This window comes from Giraffa tippelskirchi, chromosome 4 (assembly GCF_054371585.1).
Source record: "Giraffa tippelskirchi isolate mGirTip1 chromosome 4, T2T-mGirTip1v1.2.pri, whole genome shotgun sequence".
Classification (NCBI taxonomy): domain Eukaryota; kingdom Metazoa; phylum Chordata; class Mammalia; order Artiodactyla; family Giraffidae; genus Giraffa; species Giraffa tippelskirchi.
In genome coordinates, this window is record NC_137278.1 from 149,523,156 (window position 1) to 149,536,905 (window position 13,750).

Here is a 13,750-nt window from a genome sequence, read left to right on the forward strand (position 1 = left end):
ACCTGGAGCCTATTATACAGACTGAAGGAAGTCAGAAAGAGAAAGATCAATACTGTATATTAATACATATATATGGAATTTAGAAAGATCCTACATGTATGACAGCAAAGGAAATGCAAATATAAAGAACAGACTTTTGGACTCAGTGGGAGAAGGCGAGGATGAAATGATTTAAGAGAATAGCATTGAAACATATACATTACCATATGTAAAACCGGTGACCAGTCCAAGCTTGATGCATGAAGCAGGGCACCCAAAGCTGGTGCTCTGGGACAACCCAGAGGGATGGGGTGGGGAGGCAGGTGGGAGGGGGGATTCAGGATGAGCGGACACATGAATACGTATATACGTATTCACACTGATGTATGGCAAAAAACATAACAATATTGTAAAGTAATTATCCTCCAATTAAATAAATAAATTTTAAAAAAAGAAGGCGGCGGCTGCCTTTCCAGGCCACATGGCTAGTTTTTGGTCCTCCCGGTGCACTCATCTCTTTGGAGCGTGCCCAGCATCTCTTTCTGGAGACTATTATACATTGCCCAGTTCACATGTGTGTGTGTTGTGTGCTAATGTGCAAAACACTCATCTTACTTTTTGTCTGACCTGGTAATCCAGGGCAGCCTGCTGCTGTGGGGGGAGCATTGGCGATTCCAAGCTAAATTCTGCCAAGGGTGCCTCTGGAACTACTGTACAGCTTCTACACACTGTGAAGGGGGATTTAATACCAGGCGAAACAGGCTGCTGGTGTGGGTGAAAAAAAAAGAAACAGTATGGTTTTCCACTTTGCACTCATTTTACTAGTTATTAGTGAGGAATAACAGTTCTAGACATCTCTTGGCTGTTCCTATAGCACATTACATCTCTCATTAAGAACTATTGTTATTATACTTGCAACCAAAAGATGCTTAAATACAATCATAGAGGGAATTTAAGTATTAATCAAGCAATTTGTCATGTAAAATTGGGGAGACAGCAAACTATTTTCAAGAACCTTTGTAAATGGATAAATTGCTAATAAACCCTATGAACAATTAAAAAAAGAAGCTACAAGTTCCTATCTATTGTTCTATGTTAAAGGTCCGGTACACAGAGAAATCGAAATGTCAGTATTTTCCTCTCTCGGTCTTAAGGGAAGTCAGTCTTCAAACAGGATATCAAACTATCCAAATTCAGTATCCTTGCTTTAATTAATCTACCATATGGGGCACAGATGTCATAGATAAGTTTGATTTGAACTAAGCAATTCATAAAATATTAATAAATTGAAGGTATGGATAATTCTAAAACTACCCATATCCCAAAAGAGCATTTTTGATGGTTTCTAGATTTTCTTCAAATTCTACGGCAAATTATACATAAAATTGTATGCAGCAACTTAGAAATTGTCACCAAAAGGACTTTTAAAAAAAATATTTTTATTGATTTATTCACTTGTCTGCATCGGGTCTTAGTTACTGCATACGGGATCTACTTCCCCAGTCAGGGGTTGAACTTGGTTGGCCCCCTGCATTGGGAGCCCAGAGTCCTAGCTACTGGACCACTAGAAAGTCCTTAAAAAGTCCTCCTCTTTTTTGGTTCTACATGATTCTGCTATCATCAATATCACAGTTTTTTCCACTATGAAAAAGATGATCAACTAGAACTTTATTAAACAAGATTTTCATAATATAGTAATTAATAATTAACATAAATGTTTTACAGGTTGAAAAAAGTACATCATATGCATAAAGCTAAAATTCTTATCCATTGCACCCAATCACAGAACTGCCTCCCTCTAAAACAAAAAAGAGGTTATCAATCACTTGTATCATTATAATGTATTTGCTCTTGGGTGTTTTTCTCTACACATAATGTAGAAAAAAATTCTTAAAGCAAATTTACTCTTTAGCCTGCAATCCTTAGGTCCCCACAGTCTAGTACCAACTTAACTTTTGGATCCAGGAATCACTAAGCACCAACACGCAACACCCACTAAAGTCAATACAAGACTTTATGAGCCAAATACTGAGCACGTTCTCATCCTTTACTGATTGTCTTTTCCTTCCCCTCCTTCGCTTTGAATTCCTGGCTCCTAGAACACTGCTTGGTGCAGAGCAGGCATTCAATCCATCACTAATGGATTATAAGCACCACATCTCTTATTCACATGAAGATGCTTTTCCAATTTAAAGAGCATAAAGAAAGTAGAAAGATTTAAAATTGCTAAACTTGGATTTGAACTCTTAGGTAAGTTGCATCCTCTTTAGTTCCATCATCAACATATGGGAATAGTAATGGTTAATTCTATGTGTCAACTTGGCTGGTCCATAGTGCCCAGGTATTTGATCAAATACCATTTTTAATGTTTGTTTCAAAGTGTTTTTTGGATGAAATTGACATTTATATCCATGGATTATGAGTAAAGGAGATTACACTCCATAGTGTTGGTGGGCCTTGTCCAATCAGTTGAAGGCTAACAGAACAAAGACTGACCTCCTCCAAGCGAGAAGGAATTCTGCCACAGACTTCCTCAGGACACAAACTTCAACTATTTCCTCAGCCTACAGTCTACCCCCTCTGATTTTGTACTCTCCAAGCATCCACAATCATGTGAGCCAATTCCTTATAATCAATCTTCGTCTCTCTCTATATATGTACACACACACACACACCCTGTGGGTTCTGTTTCTGTCAAAAACCCTAATACATTGACTTACCCACTTCACAGAGTTGTTGTTCAGATAAATATCAATATTGGATATGAACAGGTTAATAAGTTATAGAACAATATCAGTGAGGATGCTTTCAGCCCAATCCAAACTGGCTTTAAACAATGAAGAAATTACTTAAGTGATAAACCCTAAGTAGAGAAGAAACTAGTTCACCCAAGGCTCAGTGACCGAGTAATAGGATTCATGGTTCCTTATCCTTCTATATTCCACTGTCCTAAATCTGGTTTCTCTTGTGGATGCAAAGAGGTTCTTCTTATGCAGCAGCTCCAGGTATCATATCACACCAGGTAATGTCTACAGGCAATAATGGATCATCTTTTTCAGTGTCTGAAGAAACTTTCCCAGAAGCACCTGAGCACATCTCCCTTCACCATCTCATTGGCCAAAACTGGGCCACATGACCAATTTTGAAACAACCGATCCCGGACAACTAGAAAAAAGCCATCACAAGTGAACAAAATTGGGACTCTTTCAACAAAGAAAAGAGAGACTGTCAACTGAGAAGGCAACCAGTCTGACCTAAAAGTAGCACAAAAGTTCAAGATATCATAATTATTACGGTATTACCTACTCTTAAGACCAGCTCAGGCCCCAACTCTTCCATGTATCCTCACTACACAAGCTCAAGGAAGTTCTCTCCTCACTCCTTCTATTCATATCTCTCATTTCAATTACTGCATGTTGCTGGGCAATTTCTTTTTAAAATAATTTTTTAAAACTATAACCAGTAATATATGTTCACAAAAGAAAATTTAGAAATATATAAATAAAAAATACTCCCAGTCTCATCAAGGGAGAGAATCATTATGAATATTTCAGAATGTTTTTCTTCCACTCTTTTTCCTAGTGGGATGTGTTTAAATGTCTTTTTTTTTGGTATAACCGTTTCTGGCTTCCCAACTAAAATTTAAACTTACTGAGGGCTGTGATTCTCTGTGTTTCCTTCCATCCTCCATACAGTTATAGGATCTTAAAAGACAGTTACTGATTCAGTTTCTACAGATCATACAAAAAAGTTTGAATAAGCTGTTCTTTTTCTTTAGAGGATTAAGAATGATTTAATAAGACATTCCAAAACATGTACACTAATTTTTCAGACGCTCTTTTTTTCACCAAGACACGTAAGGAGCTTATTAAACTTTCTGCCAATAAGATCTCTGGCAATAAATATCTAGCAATAAGATATACCATTTTCTGTGAGTAAATGTCTTTAGACCAGAAAATATCAGGTCATTTCCCTGATGTCTAGTAATTTCCTTTATACTCACAATTAAGCTGCTTTCCTTGTGGCTCAGCTGTAAAGAATCCACCTGCAATGCGGGAGACCTGGGTTCAATCTCTGGGTTGGGAAGATCCCCTGGAGAAGGGAAAGGCTACCCACTCCAGTATTCTGGGCCTGGAGAATTCCATGGACTGTATAGTCCATGGGGTCTCAAAAAGAAGGACATGACTGAGCGACTTTCACTTTTTCACTTAAAGATATGACACCAAAGTAGCAGGATACATATAATTTTAGGAAGCATGATTTTCAGATAATTCACTTCATAAGATCACTAACACTTTTGTGTAAAGCAGTGTTTCTATACACAAATCATATTTTCAAAGCATTGGAGTAAGTGGCTACTTGAAGGAAACACAGCATAGGTATTAAATATTATAAAAATAATCTACTAATTTATCTGCTTTTTGGTCTCTGAGTTTGTCAAAGGATTTTTAAAAATTGAGGCACAATTCTATGTGGCAAAAGACCCATGTGATAAAACTTCCATTGCTCAAACCCTCCATAGGAGTTTATGGTCTTGTTTTTATTTAAGATTTATTTACTGAATATCTACCGTGGGCCAGGCCATGTGCCAAGCACTGGTGATTGAGTGGTGTGACAAAACAAAGCCATATCCTGCTTTCATGGTGCTCACAGGATGGTGGAGAGCCAAGGACACTGCTGAAAGGGTTTACAGAAAATTTAAGTGTTTTTGTCCCAATAACCATTCTCATGGCAAAGCATCTGATCTAACTATCTTCTCTTTGCCTTTCTAGTCTACATCTTCACTAATTGAACAAGGGCAAGCAGACAAGTCTGAACTAAAACACAAGGAATTTAGATGAAAATAGTTACTGGGGAAAAGTGGAGGCAAGGTGGATAAGTTAAAAATGCTTGGGAGTGTTGCAGGACCTCTTCGGGAAATGTATGGAAATAAGTGGAACAACCTGAAAGTCCAGGAGGAAAGGGACCTGCAGTGGCCAAGATGATCCCTCAAGTTCCCTTTGACCCTTGTCAGTTAACTTACTGCTCTTAGTATCTTCAAGGTATCCAAAGAATGTCAGCCTACAGATACTAACTGAAGACAGGGAGCGGTCTGTGCTCAGATCTTGGAAGAGTTACAGATCATAAAGCAGCAGAGGGTAACAAAAGTTTACATCATAATGCATGGGAACGAACAAGAATATAAGTTTTGTTACGAGGTGTGTCACAAGCTAGCAGAAAACGGAAGAGTAAAGAGTTCTTTGAGTTCAGAAGAAGGAAGGACCCTAGTGGGCCAGTTTGTATTCCAAGGACTTCGTGAACGTGGTGGGAGAGCTGCTGGGCTTTCTTGTAATGGGGTAGAACGGAGGTAGCAGAGAGATGGGAGAAGCCACTCCTAGGAGATGGAATGGCTTTGTAAAGCCCACCCAATGGAATGGACTCGAAAGCAGCTGGCAATACAGGGGCTGAGATCAGTCAAGAGGTGTGGGTTGACTGATTCAAGAGTCATGGGCAGATGGGACTTCCCTGGTGGTCCAGTGGCTAAGACTTCGCACTCCCAATGCAGGAGGCCTGGGTTCGATCCTTGCTCAGGGAACTAGATCCCACATGCATCAGCTAAAAGATTCTGCATACCACAGTGAAGACAGAAGATCCCAAGTGCAGCCACATAAATACTTAAAAAAAAAAAGTCATGGGCAGAGAGTTGACAGGGATGACAGCTGAGCAGCAATAATAGCTGGACTCTCTGAGAGAGTTTATATGCCTTGACAAGCACAGAACTTCCATGAAAGTAAAAATTAACTGACAGAAGCAGAAAAAGTCTCCTTTTCATCTTTTCAGGTTAAAATTTCTACTCTCATGAGGGTTGTATCCTAGGGCAGAAAGACAATATTTCTAAGAGCTTAGGACACAACTTCCCTACCTTAAGCTTTACTTTTGCATAAAAAGGTTATTTAAAGTGACAGTGATGGTTTTTTCCTTGGGTGCCTTCCCACATATGCCAGAATTACTTATATTTACAGTACGTGGCTTGTCCTTTTTCTTAACATTGTTGTGACACCACTGATTTCCATTTTATCCTAGGTAACATTAAGACCTTCCATGAAATTACCACTGATTCACTTAAAATGGCAAGACTCCCTCTTCGAACCTGGTTATTTAAGTTTTATAAGCTCCATGAGTTTTCTCACATTAGATTCAAGCTCTAACTATTCAAGCTTTTTGTTCTAAACGGTTTATTTTTAGTGTACTTTGCATCCTTTTTACCAAGGCATGGAAGAAAAAGATGGTTCTTTTCACAGACTCTTATATAGAGACCTAAAGTATGGCAGAATGTTGTCTTCTTTTCTGGATCTGTCAATAGCACCGACTAGATAGGATATTCTCAGTACTAGTTGCTTCCCTGGTGGCTCAGCAGTAAAGAATCCACTTGCAGTACAGGAGGTGTGGGTTCAACCCCTGCATCAGGAAGGTCCCCTGAAGAAGGAAATGGCTACCCATTCCGGTGTTCTTATCCAGGAAATCCCATGGACAGAGGAGCTTCGCGAGCTACAGTCCATGGGGTTGCAAAAGTTGAACAAGACTTAGCGACTAAACCACCAGTACTAGTTAACTACCTTTTTGTTTCTGCATGCTTTTGACCTCAGTTACAGATCCGAGTTCATAGATGTGGATATGACTCCAATTTACTGAATGGAAAATGGTCTCCTTTTCCACACCCCTTTCCCTTCTCTAACATTTATAATGTAGGTATGTGTCAGTATCTGTATAGTCCCTTTACCTATGCATTCTTTGGGTACCAATGAATGAGCCCCTCTTCCAAAATATGGTCTCCCAAGAAAAGCAAAACTATTGTCTACAAGTAAGCATGCTTCTTTCTAGCAATAACAAAGGCACATAGTTGGCTGCTAGGTGATTATCCACTTCTACCAGGCTCATGTCAGAATGGATGAGAAAATGCAAAAGGACCCAGGGAAGTGAACAGGGGCCAAGAATGCAGACTGTTTTCCCTTGCACACCCAAAAAAGCACAGTAAAAGTCCGATCTTAAACACTATCAACTTGCTTGGGTCTTTTGCTGGCTACTACACTATTAAAATTCAATGTTGGGTCCATATGAGCATATTTCAAGGACTTAGGAACACAATCTAAAAGATTCATTAAAAGAAGTTTATTTGTTTTGTTTTATTAAAAGGATTCATGATAAATGTTTCTTGGTATGACCACCATAAGTACCAGCAAAAACTTGAAATTTCAATTTGTATAAGATATGAATATGGAAATATTCTTATCTGCATTATGTTACTCTTTGTATGGGCTTTTGACAAATCTAGAAAAAATTTAAAGGAGCTAAAGAGAGATCTCACAACTACATATACTTAGAATAGAGCATGTGTCTGATTTGACACAGTTGACTATTTTTAAACTCACAATTTAAGAACTTTTCTTAACATTTGCTTGTACATGTCCCAGTGCCTTCACTTAAATCTCATATGGACAGATATATATTTACTCAGACTCTTTGGATTGACAACATTCAAAGCATTCAATAGCCTGGCCTTCTCTTATTTTCTAACTTAACCCTCCATTGTGTGAGTGTGTGTGTGTGTATACCTCTATCAATGTACACTGTAACTTCCAATCAAGTTGTATCTTCTGATCAGGGCCTTGTTTTCCAGCCCTCATTCATTTGCTTATACTATTCCTTCTTCCTAGAAGGTACTCTCTATAGCCCTGAAAAGGGCATTGTGTTGTGTTAGTTGCTTCAGTTGTGTCCAACTCTTTGTGACCCCACGATCTGTAGCCCACAGGCTCCTCTGTCCATGAGATTTCTCAGGCAAGAACACTAGAGTGGCTTGTCATTTCCTTCTCCAAAGGATCTTTCCTACCCAGGGATCGAACCTGTGTCTTCTGCATTGGCAGGTGGATTCTTTACCACTGAACCATGAGAGAAGCTCCTCTATAGAACTAGGGTTCTTTCTTACTTAAAAACAAAAGGTGGGGGAGGGTGGAAATACACTGCCTTTGTAAATATAGTGGGATTAATTTAGAATCATAAACCAGTCCATTGGCAACTGATTATCAGTAAGAAGCACGCAAATATAAACAAAAAGCATTTCATAAAGAGAACAAATTAGACATTTATGCAAAACTCAGCTGGTTATATTCATCTTCAAAGGTAAAAAATAGCATTACAATACCTGAAAGTGCTTGTCTATTAGCCTAGTGCCAAATGTGGCTTTTTCATTGGCGATACTCTTGACAGTTCCTGAATTTTTCCCTTCTTATCTCAAGGACTATAATCATTTTTTCCATGAATGCAATCCCAAACCATTTGTTCAGTCACTTCCAGCACAAGTAAGGTACTTTGATTTCTTTCTTCAGCGACACTAAAAAGTTAGTAACCTATTTCCTCATATTAATCAGAGACTCTTATCCTTCCAGTCTTACCTGCATTCACAACTAAAAAAAGAGAGAAAAGTGACATCTAACATTTATAGAGCTCTGAACAGAAAGGGTGAGGGCCTCATAATTTGCATTTTGGGTGTTCTCAAGTGCCTATGCCTTGTCATCTCAACTTGGAGGATTGCTTTTTCCCCTCAAGCACTTTGGATATTTAACATTTCACTCTGAAAAAGAAAAAATGATTTGAATAAAAAGAGGAGGGGTTTCAGGACCTCCCGCCCCCTTGAATGATAGGATTTTCTGTCATTTCTCCATGGAAGTATAATGAACTGGTCAATAATTATTATGGAAGTTCATTATTAAATTGATCTTTTTAACTCTCTCTGGAAAGGTGTCCAATGCTATTGGAAATGAAGCAAATAAGTCCACCTGTTACACTGTGCTAAAGCTGTTGAAAACTGGGACTATTACTATAACATATAGCATTCCTCAAGATATGGTTTTTGTTTTTTGCTGTTGTTTTTTGGCTGCTCCAGGTCTTAGGTGCGACAGGCAGGACCTTCGAACTTCACTGTGGCATGAAAATTCTTAGCTGATCAAACCCAGGCCCCCTAGCATTGGGACTGTGGAGTCTTAGCCACTGGACCACCAGGGAAGTCCCAAGATACAGTTTAAAAAAAAAAAAGAAGAAAGAAACTAATGGATTGCTACGGTTTTCACTTAGTGTCCTTTAGGAAGAGCATGAGCAATTTTCATAGTGCAGTCATCCAAAAGAAGGGGAAGTTTGGAATTTGACAGTGATTCACCTGAGGAGGGGAGGGGAGGAAGGAAGAAACTCTACAATGCCCAGACCCCACCCTAGGCCAATTATAGCAGAATCCTTGGGAACAAAGCCCAGGTATTTTATTTTTGGAAATCTTCCCAAGTGATTCTCATATGCAACTAGGGATTTGATTGTAAGGGGGTACTGTCATGAAGGTTAGAGTGTATAATTTTTAAGTTTCATTTAACAAAAACTTAAAGGGCAATGGCAAACAATCTAACTCATTTGATTCTCATTACAACTTTATACAGTAGATCTGAATTTCGGTCACATTTGACAGATGAAGAAACTGACGCAGACACCGAGGCAATTCATCAAAGATCCAAGAAACAACGACAATAGTAGAACCAGGATTTGCATCCATGTCATCTGGCTCCTAACCCCAGGCTCTTAACTGCTGTTCTGGTCTGATTCTCCCAGAGATAATTCAACTACAGTAAAATGCACAGACCTGAGGCATTCAGTTCAGTGAGTTTTGACAACTGTATACATCCATGTAAGTATCACCCCAAACAAGATTTCAAACACTTTCATGGTTTTGAGATTCATCCTTGTTGCATTATGAGTAGTCTGTCTCTGTCTCAGAAGGTCATGGTAGAATGAATACACTAAAATTTGTTTATACACCAGTCACCTGGTTCATGAACATTTTATATTCACTGTTTATATTTCTTGGCTCTTATGAATAAGGCTGCTATGAATACTCTTGATCCAGTCTGAGAATCTGTTGTTTTCTCCTGGTTAAATGTATAGGAATGAAATTGCTCAATCATATGGTAGATATACATTTAACTTTATAAGAAAATGTTAAACTATTTTCCAAAGTAGTTGTACCATTGCATACTCCCATCAGCAATGCATATCCTAGAGTGCCTCATATGAAAAGCAGGCTGCAGTTTTCATAGTATAGTCATCCAGAAGAAGGGGAAGTTTGGAATTTGATAATGATTCACTGTTTGACCAGAAAGAAAGGAAAAGAAAAATAGAATCTAAACACCACGACAGGTATTCATCCTATAGGAGCACGTTTACAAGTAGGCACTTGAAAACACTGGTTCTGTTGGACATCAAGGCAGACAAAACAAAGGAGGAGAAAGCCCACTATATATACAGCATACTCCTCACTGGAAGATTCACAGTGAACCCCAGAATATCACATACTCACTGGCTCTGAGAAGTCCAGTAATAAATTAACAGTAAGGAAATCAGTAAACTGAATAGTCATGTTAAACCCAGCTGATAAAGGGTCCTCCAGTTCTCTAAGAAATACAAAGAAAATTATGGTGTTCTCAACATTCTTGTGTTTGGGAGACACAGTTCAGTGCATTACCTCCGTCTGAAAACACTGGGTCTGAGTTCATGGAGGAGATAATGTGTTATACAGGTCTTGCTAGATAGTAAGGTTTTAGACTTCTAGGAATGAATGGGGAGAGCAGAAAGACTCTCATTCTGGACTGAGGATGGAATATAAACCAAACAACAAATAAGAAGTATGAAGGGCATAAATGAAAATGCTGTCAAGACGACTACTGGGTCACTCTGGCTGAGTTACGACATAGTGGGGTCAGACACCGGGAATCTGCAGTTTTCCATGTAAACACGAGGATGTGGTCTCTACACACTGGATGGCCAGCCTGCTGGTGGGCCAACAGTACAAGGGTAGCAATCAGTCTGCCAATGAATATTTATCAAGTACCTAATCTGGGCCAACCAGGGACTGTAGTAGGCATCAGGGTACAGCGATAATCTGCCAGACAGCATCTGATCTCGTGTATCCTGCATTTCGGAAGGGATGTACAGCTCCTTACAAAGACCAAATTCTAGAACTCTAGAATAGAAATGGATGACCATCCAAAGTCCCCTGAGCCTAAGAGCAGAATCTATTCAAGAATTCCAGAAGAAAATAATAAGATATAAAAATGAAACATGTACATATTTAGTTATTGATATCTCTTTACTTGTATTTGGGGCAGGGAGAGTAGGGTGTGTTGAGAGGAAGAGTCTGAGGTATTGGAAAAAATATCCCTGTAGAGATGCTTGGGAAACAGGATCAAGTTTTAGACGAGAAGTTTGGGCTCATTCAAATGCAATATGACAAATGGAAAAACTTCAATTCTGACATCTCTTTTATTTAAATCAGATGAAAACCATGATGTGTGACTCTGTAAATAAAGAAAGACATAAGCTTTACCCCCAAAGAAGGTAGAGCTCAGTCTCAGGAGGTGGACAAAGTTGGTCTAAATCCCAGCTGGACCACTTGCAACCTGGGTGACCTGGACCGAAGAATTTATCTTGCTCTGAGCCTCACTCTTCTCTTGTGTAAAAGTGGGATAACTCTACTCACATCCCCCTCCCAGGGATGGTTTGAAGGCTGAATGACATCAAATGGCCCAGTGCCCAACACACAGCACCAGCTCAGCAACCCCTTAGCCATTATTACTATTATTTTTACCCCCCAAATCCACATAACTTGCTAAGAGATTAAATTAGAAGGATTTTTGAGCATCAAAAATGTCTACATAATTGATGATGTGAAGAAGAGAGAATTACAGTCCTTAAACCACTGGTACAATATCCAAGGACTGTAAATCTACTTTATCCAATACTTCTTAGAATATGAAATAAAATTGGATTTAGAGGAGAGAATGAAAGAGAAATCCTTTGGAAACTTAAGTCCAGCTGTGGTCCTCCTCTGTCCAAACTGATTTTTCACTTGCCACAAGGCGCCATCTTACCAGTGCATCTTGTGCTTCATATAAAAATTATTTTTACTCCTTTCTTTCCCCCTTAACTTTCCTCCATTCTCTTTGCTCCCTTGCTTGGATTTCTCTGTTTTGGAAACTAACATGCTGGTGACTGTGAAAAGTCAGTAACATAAATTCTTAGTAAATGTTAGCACTTTGCTCAGTTTTTCTTTTGCTGTAACACTTCCTTGGAAAATTTGAATTCTAGGACAGAGTGACATGGTGATGTCACTTATACATTTTAATTTCAGCACTGCAGGGATATCTTTAGTGGCATAATTTTAATAATGAAGCTTTTTAATGTATGCAAATAACTGCAATTTTTCTTCTTCTAGTTTAACTTAAAACTCATCAAAATGTAGATGCTATACATCTCACTTATTTTCCAAATGACCATGAAATAAAAACATAAAGGCCTAGCATTCAACTGCCTTGAGAGACTAAGTCACTGATTTGCTGTTGTTTAGTCGCTAAGTTGTGTCTGACTCTTTTGTGACTTCATGCACTGTAGATCATCAGGCTCCTCTGTCCATGGGATTTCCCAGACAAGAATACTGGAGTGCATTGCCATTTCCTTCTCCAGGGGATCTTTCTGATGCAGGTATCGAACCCACATCTCCTGCATTGGCAGGCAGATTCTTCACTGCTAAGCCACCAGGGAAACCCTAGTCATTGATACTGGAAGCTAATAGTTCATAATAAAGAATGGTGTCATCAACAGATGCACCTTGAATATGAATGCTAGTATGATATGCATCTAAAGCAGTCTATCTTTGATTCTATGCTAGGGAAAGTGAGTCGTTTAATCATGCAAGAGCTTCTGTGGCTAAATCAAGATCCAGGCAAGAAGCACACCTACTTTAAATCATCTGTTCCTGTAAGCATTATGGACACACAGGATAACATCAAGCGCGGTGACAGTCACCGCTCCTATATCATGTCAAACTGATACTATTTAAGAGCTATAAATAGCCTTCGACCAGATGGCATGGCTTGGCTCAAGTTCTTAAATCATTTTTTTAAACAAAAGTTTTAAAATAAATCATTCCTTATTTCAATCACTCATTTAGCAAAGGTTTATCACCCCAGTATTATGTGCCAGGCACTTGGAAGGGTTGTGCCTAAAGGTGAGAGATCTCTTAAAGACCTTTGTACATTTTATAAGCTGGTTCTCAAGGAGCAAGCTACAAAACAACCAAATGACCCTCAAGAGGATGATCCTCCTGGGACTTCTCCAGAGTGCTCCCTCCTCAATAAGGGGTGGCACCATCCAAAAAATAAAGTCAAGAAAGCTCCTAGTCATTTAAGCGATAAAGGCCCTTAAGGCAGGAATCCTCAGTTCTGTAATCTTTGGTTATCAGAATGACTGTAAATATTCCTTCTGAAAATCATACAATATATCAGCTATTGCTTCTCCAAAAAAAAAATTGTTCACGTGACACCTAACTTAGAGGATCTACTAAAATATGGAGGCAGGGAACACAGCATAATAATGAAAAGTTATACAGAGCATCTATTTGTAATCTGCCTAACTCTTGATCAAATGCAGTACAAAGTTGGGGTTGGCAGTGTCTTATATTCAATAGAAACCCAAGTCATCTATACTGCTACTGCTGCTGCTAAGTCACTTCAGTCGTGTCCGACTCTGTGCGACCCCATAGACGGCAGCCCACCAGGCTTCACCGTCCGTGAGATTCTCCAGGCAAGAATACTGAAGTGGGTTGCCATTTCCTTCTCTAGTACACGAAAGGGAAAAGTGAAAGTGAAGTCGCTCAGTCGTGTCCGACTCGTAGCGACCCCATGGACTGAAGCCTGCCAGG

General features: G+C 39.1%; 1 protein-coding gene across 23 annotated transcripts in view; it reads right to left on the reverse strand.

The window, feature by feature from the left end:
* The window catches only part of SRGAP1 (SLIT-ROBO Rho GTPase activating protein 1), a 291,940-nt gene that overhangs the window by 202,229 nt on the left and 75,961 nt on the right, over nucleotides 1–13,750 (reverse strand). For 6 of the 23 annotated variants that reach the window (XR_014081893.1, XR_014081892.1, XM_081588886.1 and 3 more), the window contains exon 1: nucleotides 5,003–5,080. The exons of 13 other annotated variants lie outside the window; for them this stretch is intronic. The gene's annotated coding sequence lies outside the window, so the exon portion shown is untranslated. Of the gene's footprint in view, nucleotides 1–2,699; nucleotides 2,748–3,982; nucleotides 4,577–5,002; nucleotides 5,090–13,750 lie in introns of those variants that run through there. 4 more of the 23 variants (XR_014081891.1, XM_081588890.1, XR_014081889.1 and 1 more) reach the window with 3 other exon arrangements.